Source organism: Alexandromys fortis, unplaced genomic scaffold, assembly GCF_014885135.2.
Source record: "Alexandromys fortis isolate MF-2015 unplaced genomic scaffold, M_Fortis_MF-2015_v1.1 scaffold_14, whole genome shotgun sequence".
Lineage (NCBI taxonomy): Eukaryota > Metazoa > Chordata > Mammalia > Rodentia > Cricetidae > Alexandromys > Alexandromys fortis.
In genome coordinates, this window is record NW_026067910.1 from 2457324 (window position 1) to 2472267 (window position 14944).

The window sequence follows — 14944 nt, forward strand, 5'->3', positions numbered from 1 at the left end:
CTCACTGTGAAACCTCAGATTGCATTTCAGACTGAATCCTCAGACTGCATCCATCTCTAGGAATCTTCAGACTGCCTGCTCAGATGGAATCCTCAGATGGGCCTGAGCTCCTGTTTCCTCCCATCTTATATTCCTCTCTCTGCCCAGCCATTTCACTCCTGTCTCTACCTCCCTTAGTGTTGGGTTTACAGGCATGTGATCACAAGTGCTGGGATCACCTTTTGTGTGAGCTGTTTCTCTTTTTGACAGATTCAATCTTGTGTAGCCCAGTGTGGCCTTGACCTCACAAGATAATCTGTAAGCCTCTTTCTCCAGTGCTGGGATTAAAGGTGTGTGCCACCACTGCCTGGCCTGTATGGCTGACCAGTGGCTTAGCTCTACACTCTTATCTTCAGGCAAGCTTTATTTGTTAAACAAAACATTACTACAGAAATTTAAAAAATATTATCTAAATAATTTTCCCTATTAATATTATTAATTTAATCATTCCTTTTTGTTTCCCCACCCCATTTGGAATCCAATATCCATTTTAAAACTTGATCTTCACCAACCACACATCAGAGAGAGTACTGATCTCCAAAATATATAAAGAACTCAAGAAATTAGACATCAAAGTTCCGAATAATCCAACTAAAAAATGGGGTACAGATTTAAACAGAGAATTCTCAAAAGAAGAATCTCAAATGGCTGAAAGGCACTTAAGTAAATGTTCAATATCTTTAAAAATCAGAGAAATGCAAACCAAAACGACTCTTGAGATACCATCTTATACCAGTCAGAATGGCTAAGATCAAAAACACCAATGATAACTTATGTTGGAGAGGATGTGGAGTAAGGGGAATGATCTTCCATTGCTAATGAGAATGAAAACTTGTACAACCACTCTGGAAGTCAGTATGGTGGTTTCTTAGAGAAATGGAAATGAACATACCTTTCTTGGACATATGCCCAAAGAAGGATCAATCATACTACAAAAACATATGTTCAATTATATTCATAGCAGCATTATTTATAATAACCAGGACCTAGAAACAACCTAGATGCCTCTCAATCAAAGAATGGATAAAGAAAAAGGGGTACATTTGCACAATGGAGTACTACCAGGTGGGAAAACATGACATCTTGCAATTTTCATGCAAATGGATGGAACTAGAAAATAACATCCAGAATAAGATAACCCTGACCCAGAAAGATGAACATAGTATGTGCTCACTCATGAGTGGATACTAGCTGTAAAAGAAAAGATAACAAACCTATAGTCCACAAACTTAGAGACACTAAGTAACAAGGTGAACCCTAATAAAAAAAAAACATATATAGATTCTTATGGGAAAGGGAAATAAACAAGATCTCCTGAGAAAACTGGGAGCTTAGGGGTAGGGAAAGAAGGGATGATTGAAGGAGAAAAGGGAAGGGGAAGGAGAACTTGAGGGAACTGGGTAGTTGAGATGGAGAGAGGACAGAGAGGGAGCCATTATGGAGCAAGCAAGAAACCTGGCATTGTGGGATCAGACTTCATCTCCACAACACAAGGCTTCAGTCCTTACAAATCAGCGCTTCTTTACAATTGAATTCATGCTAAATGATAGTGGGAGCTTCCAAATTCAGTAAATATATTTGGTAGCCAACTTTAAGCATCATCTGAATTATTGCCCCCATAATGAGTCTTAATCAGAAAAAAAACATAAAATGCATCTTCTAAATGTATAATTCACTTTGGATGTGTTTCCATGATAAAATAATTTAACCTCTTAATATTTTTAATAAAGTACGTCTTTAACCTGGTGGAATGATAATGTAGGAGCATGACACATTGCTTTTATCCTTTTAGACTGTGCAGAAAAGAACATGGCTTGATACTAAAATAAAATGTTCAAGTCAAATAAAGGCCAAATGACAAAGAATAGCTTCATGCAGCATTTGAATATTCCCAGTCACAAACAACAGAGTGTCTCTTTCTAATATTCACCAGTTTCTTCAGAGTTCAATAGCATCACTGTTAGAAGTATAATTTCCTCATCTCATCAAAATATCAAAAAATTAAACTTCATTCTATTTCAAGTTCTTCATTCCAGACATAATCGAATTCCACACCAACTTAATACAAGTTTTAATAATACTGTATGCTGATGTCTTCAAAGGGAAGAACACAGCTTTATAGCCATAACAAGAGAACCATATTTCAAACCTAAGGGGAAGGTGCTGATTAATGTAGAATGTCACAGAAGGTCAAAGTGCAGAGAATAAGAGTTAGTGGAAGGCTCAGACACAAATGGAATATCGATATCACAATACCTACCAAAGACCCAGGGACTGTTGGCGAAGAAGGTGGAAAAAGACTGTAGGAGCAAAAGGTCAAGGAGGAGCAGAGGGAAATGGTGTCTTCTGAATAAGACTTAGCAATGGTACTCAGGAATTTGTGTCAGCATAGTAGCCTGCACAAGGCCTTTCTGGTCAGCATTCTAACTGTTTTAGACGCGTTCATAAGATTCCATTCCTACCAGAGGAGCTATGGACAATTGACAGACTCTAGAGAAAGAACAACTGGTTTTCTTTAAGGGAATGGCTCCAACTTGGTGCACCATGCTCTAGTGGATGGGCAAATACCCATGGGCAGCACAAATTAGAATCAATGGATTTAAAAAGAGAAGCGGCATGACATTTGGGACTAGTAGATCTGGAAGGAGCTGGAAGTATTGCAGTATATATGATTTCAGTATATTGTAAAACTTCTCGAATAATTGATTAAAAATTCAAAACCCAGAAATGATGAATAGCTTAAACTCAACTTACTGTTTTATTTCTGTTATAATGCTAGTCAGCATGTCCTCCATCTATTATATTAGCATCCATGAATAGTAAAACAGTCAAAGATAGAAACAGAGGTTATCATAGTTCTCATTAAAATTAGGTTTGTATGTTTGTTACTTTTATTCTTATTTATAGATTATAGTTTTGTTCACACTGTTGTATAGTAGTCATGATTATCTTAAATTCATGTTAAGTTTTAGATTACATATGTAGGACATATCATGACAAAAATAGCTAAAAGCCACACTCTAGCTCTGGAAGGATGCCTTTTCCTGAGGGAAATCAATACATCACTTGGATTTCAGAAGCACTATGCAGAGGGCTCATAAAGCTTCTCAGAGAGTAAACCAACACTGAGAGCACCAGCTCTCAAAGGCAAACAGATATGATGCCATACCTGACCGCCTCCCTGGCTAGCACCAATGCTGTGCTAGATTGTGATCTTCTGTAATGTGCATCACGCAGGAGCTAGAACCTCCAACAGCAAGTCATCAAGGACAAGTAAAGCAGATATCTGTTGGGTGTAGGTTTCTGGAGGCAGAGGGAGAGGAAGAAGCACCTGTGCAGTGGAAAAAGTGAGTGTCTTAAGCCCAAATTGGAAAGCAAAGAGAAGATGACTTTTAAAGCTGTGATTCTTAGGAAATGGAGATTGAGGATGCATTGCCCCATGTGCTTTAACTAATGGCAACTAGTCTGGCTTTTCATCTTGAGATACTTCTTTTTACAAAGACACAAATCCTCTTTCATTGATGGAAAAGTAACTGAAGCTGAATCTACACAATGAAGAGATGGAATGCCTCTCAAATGGTGGGTTCAGTTTTTGGCCACTCAAACCATTGCGTTTGAGTCTTAATGCGGTGGACTCAGTGTCTTTCTGAAATTTTGCTTTCTTGCCAAGCTGATATTTGCTTTTGCATTTTATGTAGATTTGCTTGCCAACCCTGCAGTGATGGAAAAGCATGAGTGTTTCAGTGTGTGCTGTGACAGAGAGAGTGAACCCCAAATCCCCAGTGTCTTTTCCACTTCCATGGCTTCCCTTCCAGGGTTTGTCAAGGATATAAACCTAAGTGAGCTGACTGTACAAGACAGGCAGCCAACATTGGAGCCCTCTGGGCTGCTACTGACTCAGCAGCAGCTCTCAGCACTGACCAGGGAAACAAATGACAGGATGGAATCAGACAGTGTGCCACCAAGCTCAACCACTGCCAAGGAAGCAGGGATTTGAAGGATTTGTCTGCGTTACTAAAATGCAAGACAGATTGATTTAGTTTATTAAACATCATTTCCTATTGAGGAGAACAAGAAGCTTTGAAAGAGTCTGAAAGTGATTTTGTTTCTAGAATCTTAAATACTTGCCATTTCAATAAGGAACTATTATATATTAGTTTGATAAATATTTGAATACTAAATATACATTGAAGGTATATATTCATGAGGTGAAATAGTCTTATTTTAATATTTATAAATATATATATTTATAAAGCCTTTAATAATTTATATTAAATGTGTATTGTGTGTAGATTTTAAACAACTAAACTTCTAGCTCCTTTTTGGAAACTGTGGGAATTTTTTATTGTAAATTTTCCTGCAAATGGAGTAGAACCAAGATATGGAAAACATACTCCCTAGTAGTTAAAATCTGTAGTCAACTTGTCAGTCATTGACATGATTTCTATACTTTAGTCACAGTGTTTAGATACTTTTAAATCTAACAACACATTTTAGTAATATCAAGGGAATTATTTTATTTTCAGACCTATAAAAATATTGTATGCACAAAACACAGCATAAAATCTTAATTCCTTTACCATAGATAAGCAAACCTTTAATGTAAGATATAAGAATGAGGGAGAAATGTCCCTCTCAAGAAGAATTAATGTATTTTACTTATCTCTACCTTTAGTCTAATAGAAGCTGTCATTCTGACAACACCAGGTGACTAGTTTGGCTTGACTCAATTCCTTCCAACTTGGGGGAACTCATGTTTTCCATTGTTTATATATATAATAGTAATTTTTAAATAGGGCCCCCTCTGCCAAAAAACACCGCAGAGTTTTATCCTTTTTGATATTTCAGAAGACTTAAAACCGTTAGGCACTGTCCCTTCCTGAAGTCCATGCTGAACTGACCTTGCCGAACATGACACCCATGTCTGTCTTGCTGCTCCAGAAGTTGTCCCATTGCTTTCCTTGTCATTTATCTTTCCCGAGGAGCGGATAATGAATGTCATCCTCCAGGGCACACTGTCCAAGCTTGGCTACCTTTTTTGAGACGCTTGCCTGGACTGCAAGTACTAGATAAACACAACAGTCCGTAAACTCATGTCATTATCTTATCCCCTCCTGTGATTTCAAACTGAGTCCTCAGCTACCTCTCTCAGATGATAGACGTCATGGTCAAGTGCAGGTGTCCCAGATTTGCTCTGAAGTTGTTACATGGCATAGTTTCACATCAAGTCTTCCCACTGAGGAGTGATATTTGCCCCATGTCTGCTGGACACAGCAGCAGCTAGGCAACTCTTGCTTGAGTTTGACAACTCATAGCAGTCTACCATATAGCAAGTGGATCAGGTGGCCATGCACCAAGAAGTCCAGACTCTATGTGCAGACTGTGTGAGCCACTACCATTCCAGAAGAGAGTACCAGATAATATTAAGTTTTCAAGTCCTGACAAACCAGGTTCTACATAGGATAATGAAGAAGCTTCTTGGTGTGGCCATCAAGGAAACTCAAATCATTCCATCACTTGATTTTCCCAAGACAATACTGCAGACCCATGTGAGCCATCCCAATGCGTGCTTGCCTAGACTCCCTCTCCACTGACCAGTAACAGTAAAGATTCCTCATCTTCTTATATCTTTCTTCCTTTCAATTCCATCATCTGCTCCTGTGGATATTGTTTTAAAAAAATAAAACAAACAAACAAAAAAGAAGAAAACCTTCATGTAACAGTATATCTTCTTCTCTATCAACAGCACCATTTTCTAAATTAGCTTCATCAGTAGAAACACTTTTCTTTTTTTTTCTTAAATTTTTTTTTAGTTGTTGAAAAAAATTTCCGCCTCCTCCCCGTTTCCCATTTCCCTCCCCCTCCTCCCACACATCGCCCCCTCCCCCCACTTCATTCCCCCTCCCTCTCGAGAATGAAGAGCAGTCCAGATTCCCTGCCCTGAGGGAAATCCAAGGTCCTTGCACTTCTATCCAGGTCCAGGAAGGTGAACATCCAAACAGGCTAGGCTCACACAAAGCCAGTTCATGCATCAGGATCGAAACCTAGTGTCATTGTCCTTGGCTTCTCATCAGCCTTCATTTTCTGCCATGTTTAGAGAGACTGGTCTCATCCCATGCTTATTCAGTCCCAGTCCCGCTGGTCTTGGTGAGCTCCCAATAGATCAGTTTCACTGTCACAGCGGGTGGGCGCACCTCTCGTGGTCCTGACTTCCATGCTCATGTTCTCCCTCCTTCTGCTCCTCATTTGGGTCTTAAGAGCTTAGTCTGGTGCTCCAATTTGGGTCTCTGTCTCTATCTCAATCCATCGCCAGATGAAGGTTTTTTTTTTTTTTAAATATAATTTTTTATTGAAAAAAAATTTCCGCCTCCTCCCCGCCTCCCATTTCCCTCCCCGTCCCCCTTTTCCCCCCTCCTCCCTCTCCTCTCCCCCTTCCCCCCATTCCTCTCCCCCTTCCTCTCCTGTCTGAGGGGCAGTCAGGGTTCCCTGCCCTATGGAAAGTCCAAAGTCCTCCCCGCTCCATCCTGGTCTAGGAAGGTGGACATCCAAACTGGCTAGGCTCCCACAAAGCCAGAACATGAAGTAGGATCCAAACCCAGTGGCATTGTCCTTGGCTTCTCAGCAGCCCTCATTGTCCGCCATATTCAGAGAGTCCGGTTTTATCCCATGCTTTTTCAGTCGCAGTCCAGCTGGCCTTGGTGAGCTCACAATAGATCAGCCCCACTGTGGGGGTGGGGTGGGAGGGAGGTAAGGGGAGATGGGGAGAGAAAAGTGAGAAGGGGAGGTTGGGGGGAACTTGGGAAACGGGATGTTTGGGATAAAGGAAGGTTGGATAGGGGAGCAGGGAAGCACACATCTTAATTAAGGGAGCCATCTTAGGGTTGGCAAGAGATTTGGTGCTCCCAGGTGCCCAGGGCGATGTCCCCAGTTAGTTCCTGGGGCAGCTGAGGACAGAGAACCTGAAATGACCCTATCCTATAGCCATACTGATGAATATCTTGCATATCACCATAGAACCTTCATCTGGAGATGGATGGAGATAGAGACAGAGACCCACACTGGAGCACCGGACTGAGCTCCCAATGTCCCAAGGAGGAGCAGAAGGAGGGAAAATATGAGCAAAGAAGTCAGGACCACGAGGGGTGCACCCACCCACGGAGACAGATGAAGGTTTTAAGGTGATATACAAGATATTCATCAGTATGGCTATAGGATAGAGTCATTACAGGTTCCCTCTCCTCAGTTGCCCAAGATACTATCTGGGGACATCTCCCTGGACACCTGTGAGCCCCTCTAGAGTCAAGTCTCTTGCAAACCTTAAGATGGCTCCCTTTATTAGGGTATTAATCAGTCAGTACATTTTTACAAAAGAAGACAAATATTAAGAAAATATTAAAAAGAAACTTTAGGCTAAGATCAACCTAAGAAAAGTAAAATTAGAAACTACATTTCTCAGTATTTTTATTCCGACCATTTGGCACTGGGAATTTACATTTCATCAAGAAAACATAAGCTCCGGAAGTAGTATACTTTATGATATGGACTGCCAAGGCAGTAATGCTACCAGTAAAAGATGTTTTAAAGAATTAAACAGATATAGTCACCCTTATAAAACAAATAAATATGCACCATGGAAGCAAAAACAGACATGCTCCATTATCATTAAAATTTTAACCAGGCAAATTTTAAACAATTAAGCATGCAAATGCACATATAAACCCAATTCCACTCCAGACTGGGAATGACTTTACTAAATCATGGTAGCAGCACTTTCTGATAGGATATGCCGGGGTCCACAGGGAAATTAGAGTCCTATTACACACAGTCAAGTGCACATTACTAGCTGTTGGAAGGAGGTGCCAGGGTTGTAAACATCTCATATGGCCTGTACTCCATTAGATAAGGATATTAAACCCTCTGATCAATAAGACACCATGAAGCTATTATGGTCACTGGCAGTTAAAATGGCCCCAAACACTAGCTGGAGTCTACAAAGAACAGTGTGTTTTCCTATCTTTAGGTATCAGACATAGCTGCCTTCTAAATCTTGCTGTTTGAGCTTTGCCCTCTGCCAGGAAGAAGCAAGGCTGCATTTGCATACTCTGCCTGGTGCCTGAAACATGAGAGCTTGAAGTGGGGATGTCAGATGGGCCTGATTTATGTCACGTTAAGAGAGACTAGTAATTTCAGATCTTGTAATGGGGTTTTCATTCTTCTCGCTACATAATGCATGCAAACATTATCTTGATGCCTTTTAGAAAACTTGTCAAAATGCATGGGGCGAAGCAAATGTATTATATATTTGCCTCCTGGAGACTGCAGCCGGGAGGAGAGTGGCTCCCAGAGATTTCAACTGTGCATAATTATAAGTGCTCTACAGCTAAGCAGCTATTGAACAGCCTACAGAGTGTCTAGGGATGGCTGTGGTGAAGCATCTGCACATCACTACCGCCTAATATGGTGTATACACATGCATGCACATGGCACGATATCAGTATTACTCTCCTTTGTCCTACTAGACAGAGCCATTTACCCAAGTTCCACTTACCTAAGTCTCAGAGCTCTAGTTCTCTGCAGGGAGGTAAAGGAGAAGCAAGGGCTCAGGGCTCTCTCTATGTGTCTGGTGCTTAGCTTCTCATCTAGCATTCACAGTGGCATTTTGATCAAGAGGAATTATAAATCTGCCAGAACACCCCTGTGCTTTGTGTGTGTGCGTGTGTGTGTGTGTGTGTGTGTGTGTGTGTGTGTGTGTGAGCAATACAGAAATGAGGAAGCTCCAGGGCTGGCAACCTATTCCTGCATGAAAACACAAGGAACTTATTTTAGAAACACTCAGGTCAGGCCACTGCTATAGGACTTGCAGACACTGACATTCCCTAGAGCCCCAGAATCTTGTTGAAGGGTGGGAGATGTTCAGCCTGTAGGTTCTTTCCTTAGTCCTATTCCCAGAGCAATAATGTTCTGTTCATGGCACGCTCTGAGAAACACACAGCCACTTCAGGGATATAGAGGTCTCAAATGTAAAGGATGGTATATAAAACAGATTAAATAAACTGCTGAGTTGAATACTGTCAGAGACATATTAGAAATAGAAGTAGGCAGTGGGAGGAAAGTGATTAAATTGCCTAATTTTATGATAAAAACTGTGAAAAAATGAAATTTGGTATAAGATACCCAGAAAGATAAATTTTGTATAACTCACTCAGAGGTGGAGGGCACAGGGAAGGAAGATAATGTGTTGCGGCTCAAGGACCAAGTACTAATATATCTCTAAGGGCACTAAGAAGATTTGGGGATATTCGTGGCTAAATGATGGAATTACAGATTTTTGAGGGCTTTGTAACATAGAAGAAGGTAAAATTCAGGAGCAATTTTCATTGCTGTCTTCCAATGATTCCTGAATACAGGGCCAGCTTCATAGGTGTTCTCTGCACAGTAGCCAAAGCCCTGTGCCCAGTGTGGTAGAAAAGCTATAAAGCATAATGAGTTAAGTAGAAAAACTCAGAATTAGAGTAGGTAAAAATCTTGCATGTGAATTACAGTCATGTATCACTTAATGATGAGGATACATTCTGAGAAAGGCATTGTCATTGTCTGAATATCGGTGTGTACATACTACATCTCTAGGTATGCTGGAGCTGCAGTGGAACTGCCTACTGCTTCTGGTTTGTCACAGTACTGAATAGTGCAGCCAGTGGCAACACAGTGCTATCTATACGTCTAAGCCAGTACACGTGGAGAGGATACAGCAAACATAGTAGGAAGTATGAATTCCTTCGCTCTGTGCAATTTTTGGAACCAAAACTTTAGTGAAGGTGACATAGTTGACCAAATCCTCTGTGTGATGTTGGATTTACCTCATTGTGGGAAAGGGACTGAAAGATTTCCTCCCAAGCCTGGCAAAAACTACGTTGTGTCATCAAACTTTACAATTTTCTTAAAAAGAGTTCAGTCTGGGAGCTTTGATATTTATTATCTATCATTAGCTAGCAATAAAAGTCCTCAAAGGTGTGCAGGAAAGGAAGAGGAGACTGGATCCTGATGAGGGCAGAGCAGCTCACTAGCGGAAGATAGGAGAACATTTCCTGAGGAGGAGATGATGATGGACATTTGAAAGACAACATTAGTGATTTATCATATTCTTGAATGTCATATTACTATATAGCATTAATGATTTATTATATCAATGTCATATTACTGTACATAATATTATTAAAGATGGATTTCTTTCTCTAATAGAAATGATAATACAGGTACAAATAAGTTCATCGTTTTAATGTAACATTACCGGCCTGCTCGTCGGGTTTTCTGTCCTGCCCACTTCCCGCAGCCCTTTAGCCCCAAAGAAAATCACATATAATCCAGAAGATTATAAACTGATTGACCCATTAGCTCAGGCTTCTTATTAGCTCTTGTAGCTTATACTAACCCATTATTCTTATCTATGTTAGCCACATGACTCAGTACCTTTTTCAGCAGGACAGGTCACATCCTGCTTCTTTGGTGGTCTGGGCAGGACTGGGGAAAGAGCTTCCTTCTTCCCAGAATACTCCTGTTCTCATTGTCCCACCTCTACTTTCTGTCTGGCTACTGGCCAATCAGCATTTATTTAAAAAGTAATTGACAATACAGAATTGTCCCCACCATTTTAGTTTCTTTGCCCACTTTGTACTTTGACTTGGAAACTCTGTTCACCTCCTAAATTAGCAAAATGGATTTTCTGTCTTCAGGTGATTCTGTTTTTTCCATAATCCCTTCAAATTTAAAACACTGGCTTATTCCAAGCAAGGACATCTAAGTTAGTATTTAATCTTTCTGTCCTTAAATTAGGTGTTGCATGGAGGCTGTTTATTTGTTCCTGGCTGCTCAGCCATGAAATAATCACACAGAAACCATATTATTTGCAATAGTGTTTGGCCAATAGCTTAAACATATTTCTGGATAATTCATATCTTAAATTAACCCATCTCAATTAATCTGTGTATCACCATGAGGCTGTGGCTTACTGGATAAAATTACAGCATCTGTCTCTGGTGGGACTACAAGGATTCTCCTGCCTCTGCTTTCTTTCTCCCAGTATTCAGTTTAGTTTTTCCCCACCTAGCTGCATTCTACCCCCCCTCCCTTTGCCCACCTAGCTCTGTTCTACCCCTATCAGCCTAAACCAGTTTCTTTATTAACAAATAGTATTCACAGCATACAGAGGGGAAATCCCATATCAGTTAGATTTTTATTTCTAATATTAAATAAAACAGTGTTCAAGTTGATTTTTAGTGTGGAGTTTGACCTGGGGCATGGTTATCAGTTAAAACTAAAGAGATAGCTCTTTACTTGTTAGATGAAGCAGGGCAGGACTCTGTCACAACTGAAGACAGTGATGCCACATAGAGAGGCTTAGAAAAACATTTCTTTCTAAGCAGATCCTTATCTATCCCTGTTATCAAAGTGGGATCCACATGAAACTCATGGGAACAGGCAGCATCACATATACCTATGATAGGGAATAGAAGGACTCAAAAAGCAAATTGGTTAAGTCTAAGATATGACACCTAAGATAGAGAGGTGGCTCAGTAGTTAAGAATGCTTGCTGCTCTCATAGAGGATCCAGGCTCAGTTGCCAAAACTCACATGATGGCTCATAACTACCACAAACTCCAGATCCAAGGAATCCAGTGTCCTCTTTGGCATCTGAGGGTACTAGGCACCCATGTGGTCTACATGTATATAAGCAGACAAACCACTGACATACATAAAATAAGAATAAATAAATCTAAAAGCAGCTGACATCTGGAGGACTGCAAATGCTTTTTGAATAATCTAATTGAGTAAAATTTGCAGAGATAGAAGCTATAGTAGCTTCAGAAGATACAAATCTATCATCAACCTTAGTTCTTGTTTCTTTATTTGAAATGATGTATAAATAGTTTATTTTAGCTTAAAGTTTTCATCATCATATCAAAAGCAAAGTATCAGCTTTGTAGGAGCTCATCGTCTTGATGAAGACGTTAGATCAAAAATATTTCATATTCCTCATCCAACGTAATTGCTAACAAACAAGACAGCAGTGACCAGAGGAAGTGTGATACTACCACACTTTATTACTCAATTTGGAGATTTTTGTTGGCCTCATAAGCTCAGTCAAGTATCTGTCCAGCGTGGCTCACTTCTAAAGGAGACAGTTCAAGGCTATTCATGAATGGACAGCAGCAGAATTAGATGAATGGAAGAAGTGAATAAATCATAGCTTGCTTTTATGTTAAAATAAACACTGTTGTTTGAAGTTTTTTTTTTTTGGAAGCCATCACTAATTAAAGTTGCAAGATTTTCCAGAGATAATATTGAATTATTAACATGGAAAATAATTACTACAAGCAAACTATGGGTCATCTCAAATTGTTATCATATTGCTTAAGTTAAAATAATAATAATAGTAATGTCCTATTAGTACACGTCAAAGAAAGAAAAGATATTTCCATAATTTTATGTTTACAAAGAAGGGACACACACACAAACTCTACTACCAAAAAACAATAAGAATAACCGAGTAAACAACAACTGGTCATTAATATCACTTAATATTAATGGTCTCAATTCACCTATAAAAAGGCACAGGCTAAGAGATTGGATATGAAAGCAGGATCCAACATTCTGCTGTTTGCAAGAAACACATCTCAACCACAAAGACAGACATCTACTCAGAGTAAAAGGTTGGGAAAAGGTCTTTCAAGCAAATGGTCCTAAGAAAAAAGCAGGTGTGGCCATACTAATTTCCAACAAAACGGACTTCAAACTAAAATCAATCAGAAGAGATCGAGAAGGACACTTTATACTCATAACAGGAACAATTCATCAGGATGACATCTCAATTCTGAATATCTATGCCCCTAATATAAAAGCACCCACTTATATAAAAGAAATATTACTAGAACTCAAGGCAGACATCAAACCACACACACTAATAGTAGGAGACTTCAACACACCTCTCTCTCCAATGGACAGGTCAATCAGACAGAAACCTAATAGAGAATTAAGAGAATTACTGGAGGTAATGAAACAAATGGACCTAACAGACATCTATAGAACACTCCACCCAAATAGGAAAGAATATACCTTCTTCTCTGCAGCTCATGGAACCTTCTCAAAAATTGACCATATACTCGGAAACAAAGGAAACCTCCACAGATACATAATTTTATGTTTATATGTGTGCATGGCATGCATGTCACAGGTCTGTGTGTATGAATGGGGAACTGAGGTTGACTTTGCGTGCCTTTCTTGATTGCTTTCTAGTTTATATTTCAAAATAGGGTGTCTCTCTCTAAACATAAAGTCAATTATTTCCAGCTAGTTTAGCTAGCCTGCTTGCTCCAAGGACCCTGTCTCTGTCTTCAAAGTTCCAGGACTACATAAGCTCACCATTCATGCCTCCCTTTTACACAGGTTCCAGGGAATCTGACTCCAGTTCTCGGGCTTGGGTAGCAGTGCTTTGTTCTCTAGACATCTCCCCTAACAGCCCATAATTTAGAAAAGAAATATGAAACCAAATGGAGCAACTCTTTGCTTAACTAGTTGACTTAAAAGAAAGTGCTACCCCCCAACACTATTTTGGACTTTTGAATTCCTAAGCTGCCTCCATAGAGAATGCATTCTGATTTAGATATTCAGTTTAGCCACTAGTATCTAGCCATAGTCAGAGCCTTGCTTTCAGAAGGTCCTTACTGTCTGAAAGTTCCTTCTTCATTAATTGTAGTCAACATGTCCTTTATCCAAGGTAGCCTACCCAACAACCAAACAGGAATGTGCCTTTGTCCTGCCTCACACCCCAGTACCTGGAAACCAATTAAATCCCATTTCCATCAAATAGATGACAAGTTCCACCTGATAAGGAAGCATTGTTATCAGAAAAGAAGAAATATAAGGTATTTCACAATCAAAACCAGAGGGATTTCATTTCCAAGGTTTGTATTGACAAGAATTAGGCAGACAGAAACAATATGATGCAAGAGAAAAGAACTTCAGTTTTCTGGTGACAGTGAACTTGAAAAAGAACAAAACTCAGTTGCTAATCACTTGCATGTGTCATGTGCTAACATCTCACAGTCAAGGAGGAGCAAATAAGGGACCTAAACAATGTAACTGTCTATATTAAGATTACTATTTCACTTATTAAACTAAAAATACTGAGTTTAGCAAGCCTAATGGTAATAAATTGGTTACTAATTAAGTTGAGCCACTTCTGGGCATAGGTATCTTCCACCCTCTTGTGGATATACGTATGTGTTCATACGTGTTCTTTAGTTTCCATTTCACGTGTGCAATTTTTAGACTTACTGGGCAGAAATTACAAGGAGAAAATTGCATTTGTAGATATCACAAATTTTATAAACCTATTATTTACTTTTACATTACTGCAGAGGAATGCTTGATAGGCCTGGCTTATAAAAAAGTTTCATTTTTGTTAAGAATGTTGTAAAGCTTCATCCCATAGAGTCAGAGAAGGCATGACACCTCATCTCAGTCCATGGCTACAAGAGCATGTGGATTATCTTGTATACCTCACAGTAAGGATGAAAAACAGTCAGGTACAACTTCAAAGGCTGATACCATCTTCTAAAGATTCCATGGTCTGATCTGGAGAGACGGTTCCATGAGCATCTACAGCCACTTCTGATGACCTTCATTCCTCTGATTCCCAGGACCCACATGGAAGAAGGAAAAAGTCAACATCTACAGGTTGTCCTTTGACCTCCATGTGCACAAACTCAAGTTCTCTGTCTCTCTATCCCATCTCTGTCTTTCTTTCTCTCACATGCACACACACACACACACACACACACACAGAGAGAGAGAGAGAGAGAGAGAGAGACAGACACACACACACACAAATAAAATATTTTTAAAGAAA